Genomic DNA, 13,089 nt, shown 5'->3' on the forward strand with positions numbered 1-13,089 from the left:
TCTTTTATTATTTTAAAAAGTTTGCTATCCATTAAATTAACTTCGTCATCCAGTTTTCATGTGTGTTCGTCAATATGTGGCTCATTCATTCATTTGGTTTACATCTGAGAGCCTATGTACTAGGCACTGCTTTAGCTACTGAAGATGTGTCAGTGTACAAAACAGAAGAAAATCCCTGGCCCAGGAAGCTTTTATTCAGAGGAGAGGTGGACTTGAGGCCAAGAAAATGAGCAAACGTCATGGAGGAAATTGAAGATGCTCTGGAGGAAAAAAATTAAAGCAGGGATCAGGTCTGATTGTGACTTTTTGCTAAGGTGCTGTAGGAACGTATTTTAAAATGGTCCCTCTGCCCATCGATATTTCAACCTGGAACCTTGCAGCTGTTCATTTTCATCCTAGCCTCTTACCCGCTTCCCTACTCTGCAGTCACCCCCATGAACCATGATGTACCCATGGTGATTATCTCCCTCACTCGGTGGAAAGTTATTTTGAAGTTTCTTTTAATTATTTTTATATCCAGCCCCTCATTGTACATAGTACTCTGTATACAATAAGTCTGATAAATATATGTATGTTATATTTTCAAAATTAAGAAAGGAATCTACCCTCTATATTTCCAATACTCTTATTTTTAGAGTCATTCAAGCTCTATGTTTACCTTAAGGTTTTCTCTTTAAAGAACTCATCTCACAGGTATTCTCAGTTTTCTCACTGCCGTATTGTTCAGCACAACCAAGCATAGAATGATGTGCCCTACTATGTATTTATCACCAAGTGTCCTTCTCTGTCTTTTTAATATCAAAATCTCAAAGCTGAGATTGGTCAGATATATGGTCAGATAGAAGAAATTGCTGTCTGCTCTTCACAGGCAACTGAATGAAAGATAAGTAGATATGTTACCATAATGCCAACTTGAGTTTATATAGTACCCCTGCTGTGATAAGGCGTTGGCAGCATTTCTTATAGTGTTTAACTTAGCAGCGAGGATAAGCAGGTTGCTGTGAGTCAGACAAGCAGAGTGAAACAGGCATCACAGTGTAGGAATAGCACGAGTTTTGGAATTACATGTTTTGGAGAGAGAACTAGATTTGAATAGAGTTGGTGATTTCTGTGTAACCTTTGACATCACTTAAATCTGAGCTTGTTTCCTCATCTGTAAAATGAGGATACAATGAAGTTGTGTGTGTATAATATAGCCTGCTCCAAGATTTGCCTTTAAGTAGTCACCCAGGAAATGTTAGTATCCTTTGTCTTTCTTTTTAGACATAATCACTTCTTTGATTTACCTGCCTTGCCTTGCTAGCCTGAGAGCTTCCAAATGGAAATAACTGTGTCTTGTTGATCTTTGGCCCCAGTATAGTTCCTGGGCTAGTAATTTTTCAATAAAGCTGCATTTAAAAAATTAATGTTAAGCTTAATTTTGAGATTTTTTAATTGAAATACAGGTGATTTACAATATTGTGCTAGTTTCAGGTGTATAGCAAAGTGTTTTATTTATACATATATGTGTATATATATTCTTTTTCAGATTCTTTCCCATTATAGGTTATTACAAGATATTGAATATAGTTCCCTGTGCTGTACAGTAAATCCTTGTTGTTTATCTGTTTTTTTATCTGTAGTAGTGTTTATCTGTTAATCCTGTTCTCCTCATTTATCCCTCCCCCATTCCCCTTTTGGTAACCATAAGATTGTTTTCTATGTCTGTGAGTCTGTTTCTGTTTTGTAAATGAGTTCATTTGTAATATCTTTTTGATTCCACATATAAGTGATATCATATGATATTTATCTTTCTCTGTCTGACTTACCTCACTTAGTTGCTGCAAATGTCATTGTTTTATTCTTGTTTACAGCTAAGTAGTATTCCATTGTGTATATATACCACATCTTCTTTATCCGCTCATCTTCAGTGGACATTTAGATTGCTTCTATGTCTTGGCTATTGTAAAAAGTGCTGCTATGAACACTGGGGTGCATGTATCTTTTCAAGTTAGAGCTTCCTCCAGATATATGCCCAGGAGTGGGATTGCTGGATCATATGGAAAGTCTATTTTTAGTTTTTTAAGGAACCTCCACACTATTCTTCATAGTGGCTGCACCAATTTATATTCCACCAACAGTGTAGGAGGGTTCCCTTTTCTCCACACCCTCTCCAGCATTTATTATTTGTAAACATTTTAATGTTGGCCATTCTGACTAGTGTGAGGTGATACCTCATTGTGGTTTTGATTTTGAGCATCTTTTCATGTGCCTGTTGGCCATCTGGATGTATTCTTTGGAGAAATGTCTGTTTAGGTCTTCCGTCCATTTTTTTTTATTGGGTTATTTGTTTTTTGTTTGTTTGTTTTATTGAGTTGTATAAGCTGATTGTATATTTTGGAAATTAAACCCTTATTGATAACATCATTTGCAAATATTTTCTCCCAATTTGTATGCTGTCTTTTCATTTTGTTTATGGTTTCCTTTGCTGTGCAAAAGCTTATAAATTTGTGAAAACATTTTTAATGAAAGTGTTTCTTATTTTGGGCTCAGCAGCATTCTTCCCAGCAGGGGCTGCACTGCCCTCTCTCTCACTCTCTCTCTCTCTGAGGTTTCCTCTTGAATCTGCTTGTTTTGGAAGAGCCATTCAATGACCATGCAGTCACCCAGCACAATGGCAAGTGGAGAAACCCTGAGGGACAGGTTTCTCTGTGACTTGGATGGCTCTGTGGCCCACCACCCCTCACAAGTATCACCATACCCTCTCAGCAGCCACACTAGCTTCCTGGCCAGAGAATAAGTGGTCTTGCCCCCACCCCACCCCCATAGCCCAGTCTGACAAGTGGCACATGTGGCAGGAGCAAGCTGGCTGGAGAGGGCATGTGAGGGGGCCATGTCGATAGGAAGGAGGAGGCTCTGAAGTCCTGAGAGTGGGGAGTCTCCAGTTGGCCCTCCCCTCCCCTGATGCTCTGTCAGTACTTTGCACATGTCACCAAAAACAGTGAGCTGGGGAGATGGGGTTTTGTCTTTTCAAACCTCACATCCTGTGGGCAATGATGGATAGAATATAGTCAAATACAACCAACCATGTTCTTCATCCCAAGAAGCTGTCTCGTTCCATCTCTGTTTTTAGATTAGCCTGCATTAATAAAGACTTTAGGAAAATGATACTCTACATGCCTTTGAAGATCCCTAGAAAGTGAGATTTCTCCATTTCGTGTAGCCTTCCATTCCTATAGTTTTCCAGTTGTATCTAACCCATGAAGTAGCCGCATCTCCAAGTGATGAAACTCACCTCAAATACGATGATTATTATGTCCAAGTATAATGGCTCCCAACTCTGACTTTTCCATGGTCAGAACAGAGTGTCACCAGGTTTGGTATATTTAAAAAAAAAAAAATCCTGATATAGTACAAAGTGAATGGTCAGAAGTTAACTAGAGGTTACTGTGTAGAGAGTTGGCTGAGGATTGAAATAGGAGATGAACCTTTACTGGTTTGGTTTGGTTTCGTAGAAGTTAAGCTGATATTAACCTTGTGGCATGAAGATGGGCTAGGAAGGACAAAGGCCATCCTTCCAGCTTGAGCACTTGAGCACAAATATGCTGGCTGATGAAGCACGCGGTCTTTGAAGGAAGCGTCCTTAAGTGACAGCAGGATTCCACCAATCAGAGACTAGCTGGCTCAGCTCTAGGTGCCCAGGTTTTCCCCCATACCATGCTAGTCCTGCGTTCTCTGATGCACTCACTTCTGAGTTGAGTGAAGCATTTTCTTATTCTCTAAATAAACAATGTTTTGTGTGTCTTAGGAGAAAAACTATAGTTAGAATATAATGCTTCCAAAGGATTGAAACAAGGTTTAGTTTCCCTGGAAACCATCCTCTTTCCTGATTGCTGTACACATTTTTTCATAGATCAGTAGCACCTGAATCTCGTAACAGTGAAAGCCACTTTAAAACTCACAATATGTGTGGTATTTTAAGATGGCCGTGCTGATTTTTAAAAAAATCAGTATACAGCACTGAGAATGTTTGGTCTTAGCTACCATTAGAAGCGAAGGGAAGATGTGTGTGTGTGTGTGTGTGTGTGTAAGATGATAGAAAAGAAAATCTGGGGATTTATTAAAAGCTAAGGGTTTTAATAAGTTCTGAAGTCACTGAAGGTCAGAGCTGGCTGAGGCAGCTATCACTCAGTGCTGGCGCTCCCGTGTTGGGATTATTGGGAGCATTAGAGTAGAGTAGCTAATCTTTTGTGGCCGGTACCGCTTGCCTGTGTTGATAAGTATGATTAACAACTTTAAAAGCCAAATACATTAGCAAATGCCTTATAGCTGCCAGGAATGCTCATGGCCACCCACGCGTCACAGCAAAATGAGAAACCAGTTCGGGATCTTAGGATGCCTGAGCCTTTTAGATAAGTATGCCTGTAAGTTTGGTTTTGAAGTTGGTTTCGATTAAATCGTGTCGAACTCTTGTTAGAAAGCAGTCAGATATGAGCAAAAAAGTGAGGAATGTGTTTTTGGTTTGCAAGGTTGTGAAATGATGATGGTCATGATAATCTCAGAATTACTTTAGGTCTGCTTTTGTTCTGAAATTTCTAAGTGAACTTTAAAAGAGATCAGATTTTTTTAGAAAGTTCATTGCATTAAAATGCATATGCATCAAAAAAATTGCATAGTCCAATTTTGATAATAACCCTGAATAAAAGTCAAAACTCTAGGCTATATCCAAATTGAGCGAGGCAACGGAAGGTGACATAATCTTCAAAACAGCGGAAGAAATCCAGTTTAGAAAGGGCTCAGCCAGACCAGCCATGGGACCAGGGGCTTTGTTCCTCCAAAATGCAGCTTCATTGTTGTTGCCATTAGCATCATAATTAAAGAGGGCCTTTGTGCTAAGGGTTATACACAGGAGTCCAGGATTTCTCTGCCCAGAATTAAAGATAACACCATTGAAAATGTAAACCAGTATAATAAGGTCAAAGGTTCGTAATGGGTAGGAGTGAAAGGAAAAGATAAGCACAGACTTAGGGTAGACAGTCTTGAAGCCTACTGGTGTCAGTTTCCAAGAGGCAAATCCCTTCTTGCAGAATTGTCTTCAATTGGCATGAAATTGGCATCTGCCCCCCTGTTGACTTTCTCCAGTCTCAGCTTCTGAATGCCAGAACTTCACATACCTTCCCTAGTATGAGAGTGCCAAAGAAGGTTCCATTCCTTGGCAACAGAAACCACAAGCCAGCTCTGGAGAGCCTCAGACTTGCAGGAAAGATGTTGATGTAATGGAGATTCCTTTGTTTTTTTTGTTGTTGTTGTTGTTGTTTTCTCTCTGTTGCTTGTATCCTTCTGAGCCCGCAGTCGTGAACAGTTATTTTTGCACTACATGATTTTTTCTCCATTTTCAATATGACTTCCCAATGCACGGTCGACTTTCTGCTGACAAGATTTGTTCCCCCTACTTCTCTCTTTTTTTCCTAGATAATGTAAACCAGAAGCTTATAACTTTTGGAAGTTTATAAGTATTGGAATAGAAATCCTATGTGTACAGTGGAGCATCACCTAGATGAGGCAGTGTTGACATTTTTAAACTGTACCTGATGTGGAATTAAGTTCTTATCGTTTGAATTCCATGTTCAGCTGTCATTGCTCCTCGGGTTTTCAGAGCCCTCCTGCTGCAGATGTGCTGGCAGGCTTTTCTTATGTAATCTTTTTAGATAAAGAAAGTTTAAAACATTGGGGTCAGTAATCCAAGTAGCAGAGCCAATTACCCTGATTTGCTTCAAAATAAGAATGTATCAGAGATGGGGGTGGTAGATTGCCTTCATGTGAAAACATAATGGCTTCACGAAACTTCCCATTTTCAACAATACTAACATCAAAGTGAAAATTTATAATTTTATAATGAAAAGTAGCATTTTTCCCCAGAAAAAGATAAGGGATTAAATACATGAATTACCTGACATTATATGATAGAAGTTATGTGATAATTTTACCTGTTTAGGAATATTAAATGCAAGAAAAGGGGTCTGTGGAGAGTTTGTTTTTAAAGCACAACATAAACTTGGGTTTGTTTGGTTTTCAACATTACCTGGAAGGTCTGCTACTGAAATTGTGTTGGAGGCACATATAGCATCCTGAGAACCTGAGAACCACAAGTTGCAACTTGAAAATGGGTTCTGTGACCTCAGAGACTCTGGGAAGTCACAGAGCCCTCGTTGCGCACATCTGCTCCTGCCTGGCCTGTCTGCAGGACCCCTGCAGACTCCTACAGGTGGCTGCTTGCTTATGCTCCGCGTGCACGTGCACCGAAGCAACTCAGTAGCCGACACTGAAAGTATGACATTTCCATCGCCACAAGTCAGAGAAACTCAACGGTAGAAGGTGGTATTTATTTTCTGCTTAAAATGGGGTTTAAAAAAAAAAAAAAGGCAGGCATACTTCAGATAGCTGTGTGCATGCTAGAGGGGTAGTCTGGCACCTGCAGCCAGTCAAGGAATTGAATTCTGCTTGATTAATCTTTTCTTTTCTGAGTTTGTGTCGTTACCCTTTCATCCACCTGTTCTACCATACTCCCCAGGGTGTAAAACTATTGGAGAGGAACGTGAGGGACAGATCTGGCAAGGGACCGACCCAGAAAAGCACAGGCATGCTTCTGACTGCATTCTTTGGTCTGGCTGGCCTTCCTGGTACCATACTTTTGACCAAATAATCCCCTAGATTCCATTGGGTTAAGCTAGTAGCTTTCTTGTTTGTTCATTTGAAGATCTCCAAGACTTACTGTTAAGTGAGCAAAATAAGCTTTTGAATGATGCATATAATATGATTCTATTTCTGTGAAAATAATTATCTAATGGATGTACAATATGCATGTATATGTACATATGTGTAGAAACATGTGTAATTTTACACATACAAATATATGCACATATATATTATATATCTACACGTAAAAAGTTATAAATTATATTATATATTATATATATGAAGATATAAAATTTGGGAAATAGATGCTAAACTGTTAATAGTGATTACCTCTAGGGAGGGAAGTAGAATTAGGAGTTGGAGATAAAAACAGACTTCTGTTTGAATTTTTACAATGTGTGTTATTTGGTGTAATTAAAATATTTTAAAGAAAAATACTTAAAGGTTATTTTTATTATTTTTTAAAATGTGTTAGTCTTTGATTTCACTTTATGAAGATAACAAAAATGTATTTAAAGTGGATGAACCTACACTACAGGATGAGAACTGTATTTTCATATTTTTAATTATACTCATAGCATAAAGAAAACAATGTGTAGTAGATTTCTGGTGTGTTTTTTCTATTTTTTTTTTTTTTTGGCCAAGAAACTGGTGAATTACTTAGAATCGAATATCTATACCAGATATGAGCAAAAGAAACATCTTTGTTGTGGGCTCTTTGGTCAAGCAAACTTTCAACTTTTGCTGATCTTCTTAAATGTCCTGTGGGTTCCATGCCTCATGCTGTCTTAATTAGTGAACAAACGTGGTCAAATTGGTCCTGCACAACTCTTAGTTTCTTTTTGCCGGGTAATGGTAGCCAAAGAAGAACTCTCGAGGCAAAAGAAGGTCAACCACTCACCCTAAAACCTCGCAATCAAGTCATACTGATAACCCACTGTAGGACCAAATTCTGTCACATACGTAGACATTTATTAACAATCAACACACCCACACCGACACACACACACACATACACATTAATGGGATCATGTAACTTGTGTACAAGCTTCAAGAAGTCCCAGGTCTTCACTTTCCTTAATATATGCTTCAACCACAGCCTTACATAAAAGATTCAAAAGAGGCTTGAGGCAAACATCCAGATCCCAAAAACAGATTCTTTCATCCTTATAGCCTGTATCAGGTAAGCAGAACCTTCTAAAAATCATGGCTGTCAAAGTGAACTAAAATTATCAAGCTGGTTGCATACAACTCTTAGCTTCTTTTTGGTAAATAACGGTGGCCAAAGAAGCAAGTTTTGAGTCAAAAGAGGATGGACTACCACCCTCCCCCAAAACCACAACCAAACCATGCTGATCACGTGTCTAGGACAACTTAGGGACTTAGCCTAGGGCATTATCACCAGAGGTGCATGTAGAGGTCTTAGCTGGATCTTTACATTGGAATACTTTGAGCCAATCCATATTTCTTATACACCTTAATTCCACCAAGCATGCTAGTCAACAGTAATAATTTTCACCAATTGAAACCCATTCTTGACACAGGCTGCTAACTGTAGATTGTTGATGGAGTGATGGTACTAGCAGGGTTTGTAACAGCCGATTCTGGAGTACAGGATACCTCTTTAGAAAGCCAGCTAGACTGCCTCAGACCTTGCATGCTTCATCAGATGCTAGTAGCACCTGGGTTATAGCTTAACCTAAATAACACACATGTAACATCAGCCATATATGCTCAAGTGTTTTAAAGTAAATTGCAGATGAGTACTGCAATTAGCTTTTCTTGCAGAGAATTCTGTTTCTTGAATGGCAATTAATCAGATTCAACCCTTTAAGTGTAGTCATAATCAGCTATATTTTTAGATTCTCGCTATGGAATGATAGATAACACGCACTGAACGTGCCATGCTCTGTCCCCAGCATTTTATGTGTATCAACCCACTTAATCTTCACAACGCCCCTAAAAGGTGTACTATCGTTACCCAATTAACACGGGGGAATCTCAAGCAATGTGTCCACGCTCACACAGCTTCGTACCTGGCAGAGTCAAGATTAGAACCCTGGCATCTGGGACATGAAGTGTAGTTTTTTCATTGCATGAAAAAAAGAACATGCTGTAATCCATGAAACCGTATTGCCCTCACCAGCTGCGAAGTCCTCCTCTTCATTTGCTCTCACACAGATTCTGCGCACAAGGCAAATTGTCTGTATGTTAAGTTGGAGAGGCTCTTCCCTTGATGTGCTGCATTCCTCTGTAGAGTTCCCATTTCCTCAGTGTGTCTTCCTCTCTGCAGAGCTGAGGAGAAATGTTTAATAGTTGGGCCTGGCTCTGTGCAAAAAAGAAAACAAAATCCCCAAGGAGCCAAATCCGTTGCCTCTGAGATCCTTCCTGCGTTGCCCTTTCAAACAAAGCACGGCTGACACAGACCCCCAGGGTGTGCTGTTGAAGCTTCCCACCCCTTCTGTGAGGCTGGACTTCACTTCTTGTATATGGTCATTAAAGATGTCCTACCATTGAACAGGAGGGGATTGATGACTGAAATATCCGTCCCTAGCTTAAGGGTTACAAGACCGAGGACCAGCACATCAGTCCAATTATTATTGCTGTGCTAGGTGTATGAACTTGCGTTGCACTTGGACCTGAGCGTGGATATTGCTTGTGATGCTTAACTGACTTCTTGTGCCTGGAGTTTGATAAAATGGGACGCTTCAAGTGTCGTGCCATTTGCTTTGCCATCTGGTATAATCCTCAAAAACATTTTTGTCCCACACGTGGATGGTCTTCCTTTTCAAGTACTGATTTTCCCAGGCACATGGGTGTCAGGCCTTTTGACCATGAACATGGGCAGGGCTAGATTAGGCAGATTTCTGGCATCTTCAGCTTGATGATTGTGGGCAAAGCCGACACATACAGTTGGGTAGGTTATACACTGCACAAATCTAGGTTGACCTGGTTCTGGGGAAGACAGGTGCCAATCTGAGAGTAAAATCCAAACCCTGAGGTCCCCACCCAGTGCTCATTCCACTCCCCAATATTTTCCTTCCTTTGCCATAAATTCACTCCCTGCCTTCAACTTCTCTTCTGCACATACTCCTTAACCACGGGCTATCTGGTGCCTATCACCAATATTCTATGTCAGCTTTCTTATAGCTGCATATGTATTTTAAATGGTTGCATATAGTATTTCGTTATATGAATGTACCTTAATTTATTTGTAAGTTCCCTATTGGTGGGTATTAAGGTAGTTTGCAATCTTTGACAATTACAAATATGCCGAAATGAAAACTTGTATATGTTTGTATATCTGTCTGCAAATATCTCCAGGAAAAATTCCTCAAGGTAGGGCTTTCTTTGACTCATCTCCTTTGACTCACTTATCTCTGCAGCTGCCTCTAGCACCCTTCCTCTTATTACCCTCATCCTCCAAGGTCGAGTCTTTATGGCCTTTTGCTGAAATTTTTACAGTAGACCCTTAAGTGGATCAACTGCCTACTCTCACCTTTATAATCTATCCTAAACATCTCACTGCTTAGATTATATTACCCTTATTCTCAAAAAATCTCCAAAGGTTCATGATTGCTGATGGAACGTAGTATTAACTCCCCACACTCTTCCCAGCACTCAAGACCGTTCTGCAGTATGGCTCCTCCTTGTCTTTGGCGTCTCCTACCCGTGATTTCCCTGCATGCCCCCTAGGCTCCAGCAGAACCAGATGGTTCACTATTTCCGGAGCTTGCCTTGCTCTGTCTCTTTCTGTGCCTTAGCGCTCATTCTTCACTGTGGGTGTGTCCTTCTTTTCCAAGTGTCCTCACTCATTTCTGCCTGTACAAATCCGTCCGGAACCTTAATGCTACCACCCTAGTCATGTTTTCTGGATTCTCCCACCCCCATCCCCCAGACTAGATGTGACCTTTTCCCCTTGAGCCCCAGCTGTGCTCTTCCTCTCCCCAGCTGTTCTCATATCCTGTTTTAGATTGTAATCCTTTGTGCCATTGTAAACCTGCTGCTGGAAGCATGTGTCCTCTGAGGTGCCTGGTACAATGCCTTGCACATTATAGGAGTAAAGAAGTATTCATTAGAAAGGTCTTCACAGTTGGTAAATTTCCTTTCCCCAAATTGGTATGATCCTTCAGCTTGTGGGAAAGAGATCTTACACCCAAAGCCATTATCAAAGTGGATTAACTTTCCAGTGTATTCAGTAGAGAGCACAGAAACGCACTGGCAGTGAGGACGCAGGCAGGGTGGGAGCACAGCCCGTCTCATCTGCCTTTCCTTACCCCCGGCCAGGTCCACAGCTGCCCTTGACACAGCCCACAGGGAGTAGGGTCCCTCTGGATTTGGAAAGCTTACTTCTTGACAGCCACAGCAAACAAGGACTTGCATCCCCTTTCAGGAAGAATTCACCCTAACAATCCATGTACTTTTATTAAAGGGATGTTTACAAACATCCTGGTTCTTGACTCAGGATCCTTGTTGGCGGCTCTGGATGACACTCTCACGGGAGGAAGTGCTGAGGGGAGGTGGTGAGGGGCGAGTGTAGGAAGCTGGGTCAGATCTGGGGTCTGAGAACAAAGCCTGTCTCTTTCCAGTGACCCAGAAAGCCTCTCACTGCATGTCTGAGGGCACTGGAAGGACACACAGGTTGTCTCAGCCTGGAAGTTTCTGATTTTCCAACTCCAAGCCTGGGCTTCTCACAGTTACTACAGTCCCTCCTTCAGAGTGAGTAGCTCTTCTGAGGCTCCGCATCTCACTCATTCACTTACTCAACAGACACCAACTGTATACATTCCTGCTCTTAAGGAGCCCACAGACTAATGACAGATGACAGTTCCAGGATTCTTTTGTGAAACGTGGAAGGAGAACAAAGATTTTAGACTTACTACTCAACCCTACTCTGACGCATGCTTGCCATGTATTTCCTCACTGTTGAGTTCAATGTTCATAATCTGAGTTCCTGTGATCCTCAGCGTGCCCTCCAGACCCTGCGCATTATTCCCAGGATCTTCTCATCTTAGCTTTTCTTATCACAGGCAGTGGTATTTTGTTTGGTACCATCCTTTGCCAGATTAAATATTTATACTTACTTCATATTCTCTCTGTTGTTGAAAAGAACAATACAAAAGTTGTATAATAATGACGAAGTATTTTATCATCTTCATTTAATTTTGCAATCACCTGTCGGGCCCCCAGAGCTTACTCTGTGCCGTTCGTGTTCAAGGACGCTGTCTGAGAAACAAAGCTGAGACTTGAATCCAGGTCTTCTGACTCTGGATGCGCGTGCAGTCTTTGCCTTATTTTAGTAACACAGGCACTATTGGCTATCAACGTGCAGCCCTTCTGCCTAAGGTTTGATTATTGTTGACTGTGCAGAACATGTAAGCCTAAAAATGCACCCTGTGTTGAACTGATTTACAGAGCAGACAGGTGTCACAGGTTCACCTCTGCTTGGGAGAGCAGGCTTCTCTCATGTAGAACCTGAACTGCATCTCATGCCTTCTCTTGATTCACAAGCTCATGGGTAGTAGAAATGCCAGCAGATCCCATCGCTTGGGGGTGTAATGTCATCTGAATGTGAGTGATGACCTCTATTTTAGGATAGAAAGCTACAGGTACACCCATTTTATAACATCCTCTTCTGGCATTTTTTCCTTTTCCATTTTCTCCTTGAAATCAGTTTTCACAATGCTTAACGGGTCAAAAATTATTCCATCATGGGTGCACATTTGCTTGAGTGTGTGTGTTTCAGTCATGGGCATCTTCTTTTGGGTCTCATTAGGCATGGGAAAACCTAAGCCTGGTTAAAACGCTTCCTCCTGTGCTGTGAAGTTTCAGGCGAACTTAACATGGGACTTGTTACATAACCCACACGCTTGGCACTGGCACAGGGGGACCCTCGGTGAGGATCACCCCTCTTGGTGTGTGCCAGACGACTGGTAGCTTTTTCCTCCAGTATGTGTCAGCTGCAGAGCCAGATTTAAAGGAGAGGATTTACAGGAAATCCAGCTGTGAGTTCTCATTTTTTTTCTCTTAGAGCTGGAGGCGGGGCCAAAACTAACCTCAGACCAGGCACACCATTGATCAGGCTAGAATGATGTGGAACAGTCTCACAGACAGCGGCTAAGCACAGGGGAAATATTAGCTGGCAGAGATAACGAAAAGGAAACACTCAGTGACAGATGCACCATCTGTCAGTTTCGGAAGAGCAATTTTCAAGAAAGCAGAAAATGAAACGAAGAAGAGAGTGATTTTGTTTCAAAGGTACAGCACAGCCTAAGGACATTTTAAAACAAAGTAAGTTTGTGTTCCATAGAAGAGGTCCTGGCGGTGGGTAAGACAACAGTTACTTCCTATTTGTACTGGGAGTTTTGTTATTTATACATAAAGTTTTTTTTGTGTGGTGTATTTGACATTTAG

The 13,089-nt window shown here is 41.1% G+C and overlaps 1 protein-coding gene across 8 annotated transcripts in view; it reads left to right on the forward strand.

Annotated features, from left to right (window-relative positions):
• STARD13 (StAR related lipid transfer domain containing 13) overlaps window positions 1-13,089 on the forward strand; it is a 455,772-nt gene that overhangs the window by 349,140 nt on the left and 93,543 nt on the right. Inside the window, exon 1 of one of the 8 annotated variants that reach the window (XM_064493216.1) lies at window positions 11,199-12,966. The exons of the other annotated variants lie outside the window; for them this stretch is intronic. The gene's annotated coding sequence lies outside the window, so the exon portion shown is untranslated. Of the gene's footprint in view, window positions 1-11,198; window positions 12,967-13,089 lie in introns of those variants that run through there. 8 annotated transcript variants of the gene reach the window in all.

This window comes from Camelus dromedarius, chromosome 13, assembly GCF_036321535.1.
Source record: "Camelus dromedarius isolate mCamDro1 chromosome 13, mCamDro1.pat, whole genome shotgun sequence".
Classification (NCBI taxonomy): Eukaryota; Metazoa; Chordata; class Mammalia; order Artiodactyla; family Camelidae; genus Camelus; species Camelus dromedarius.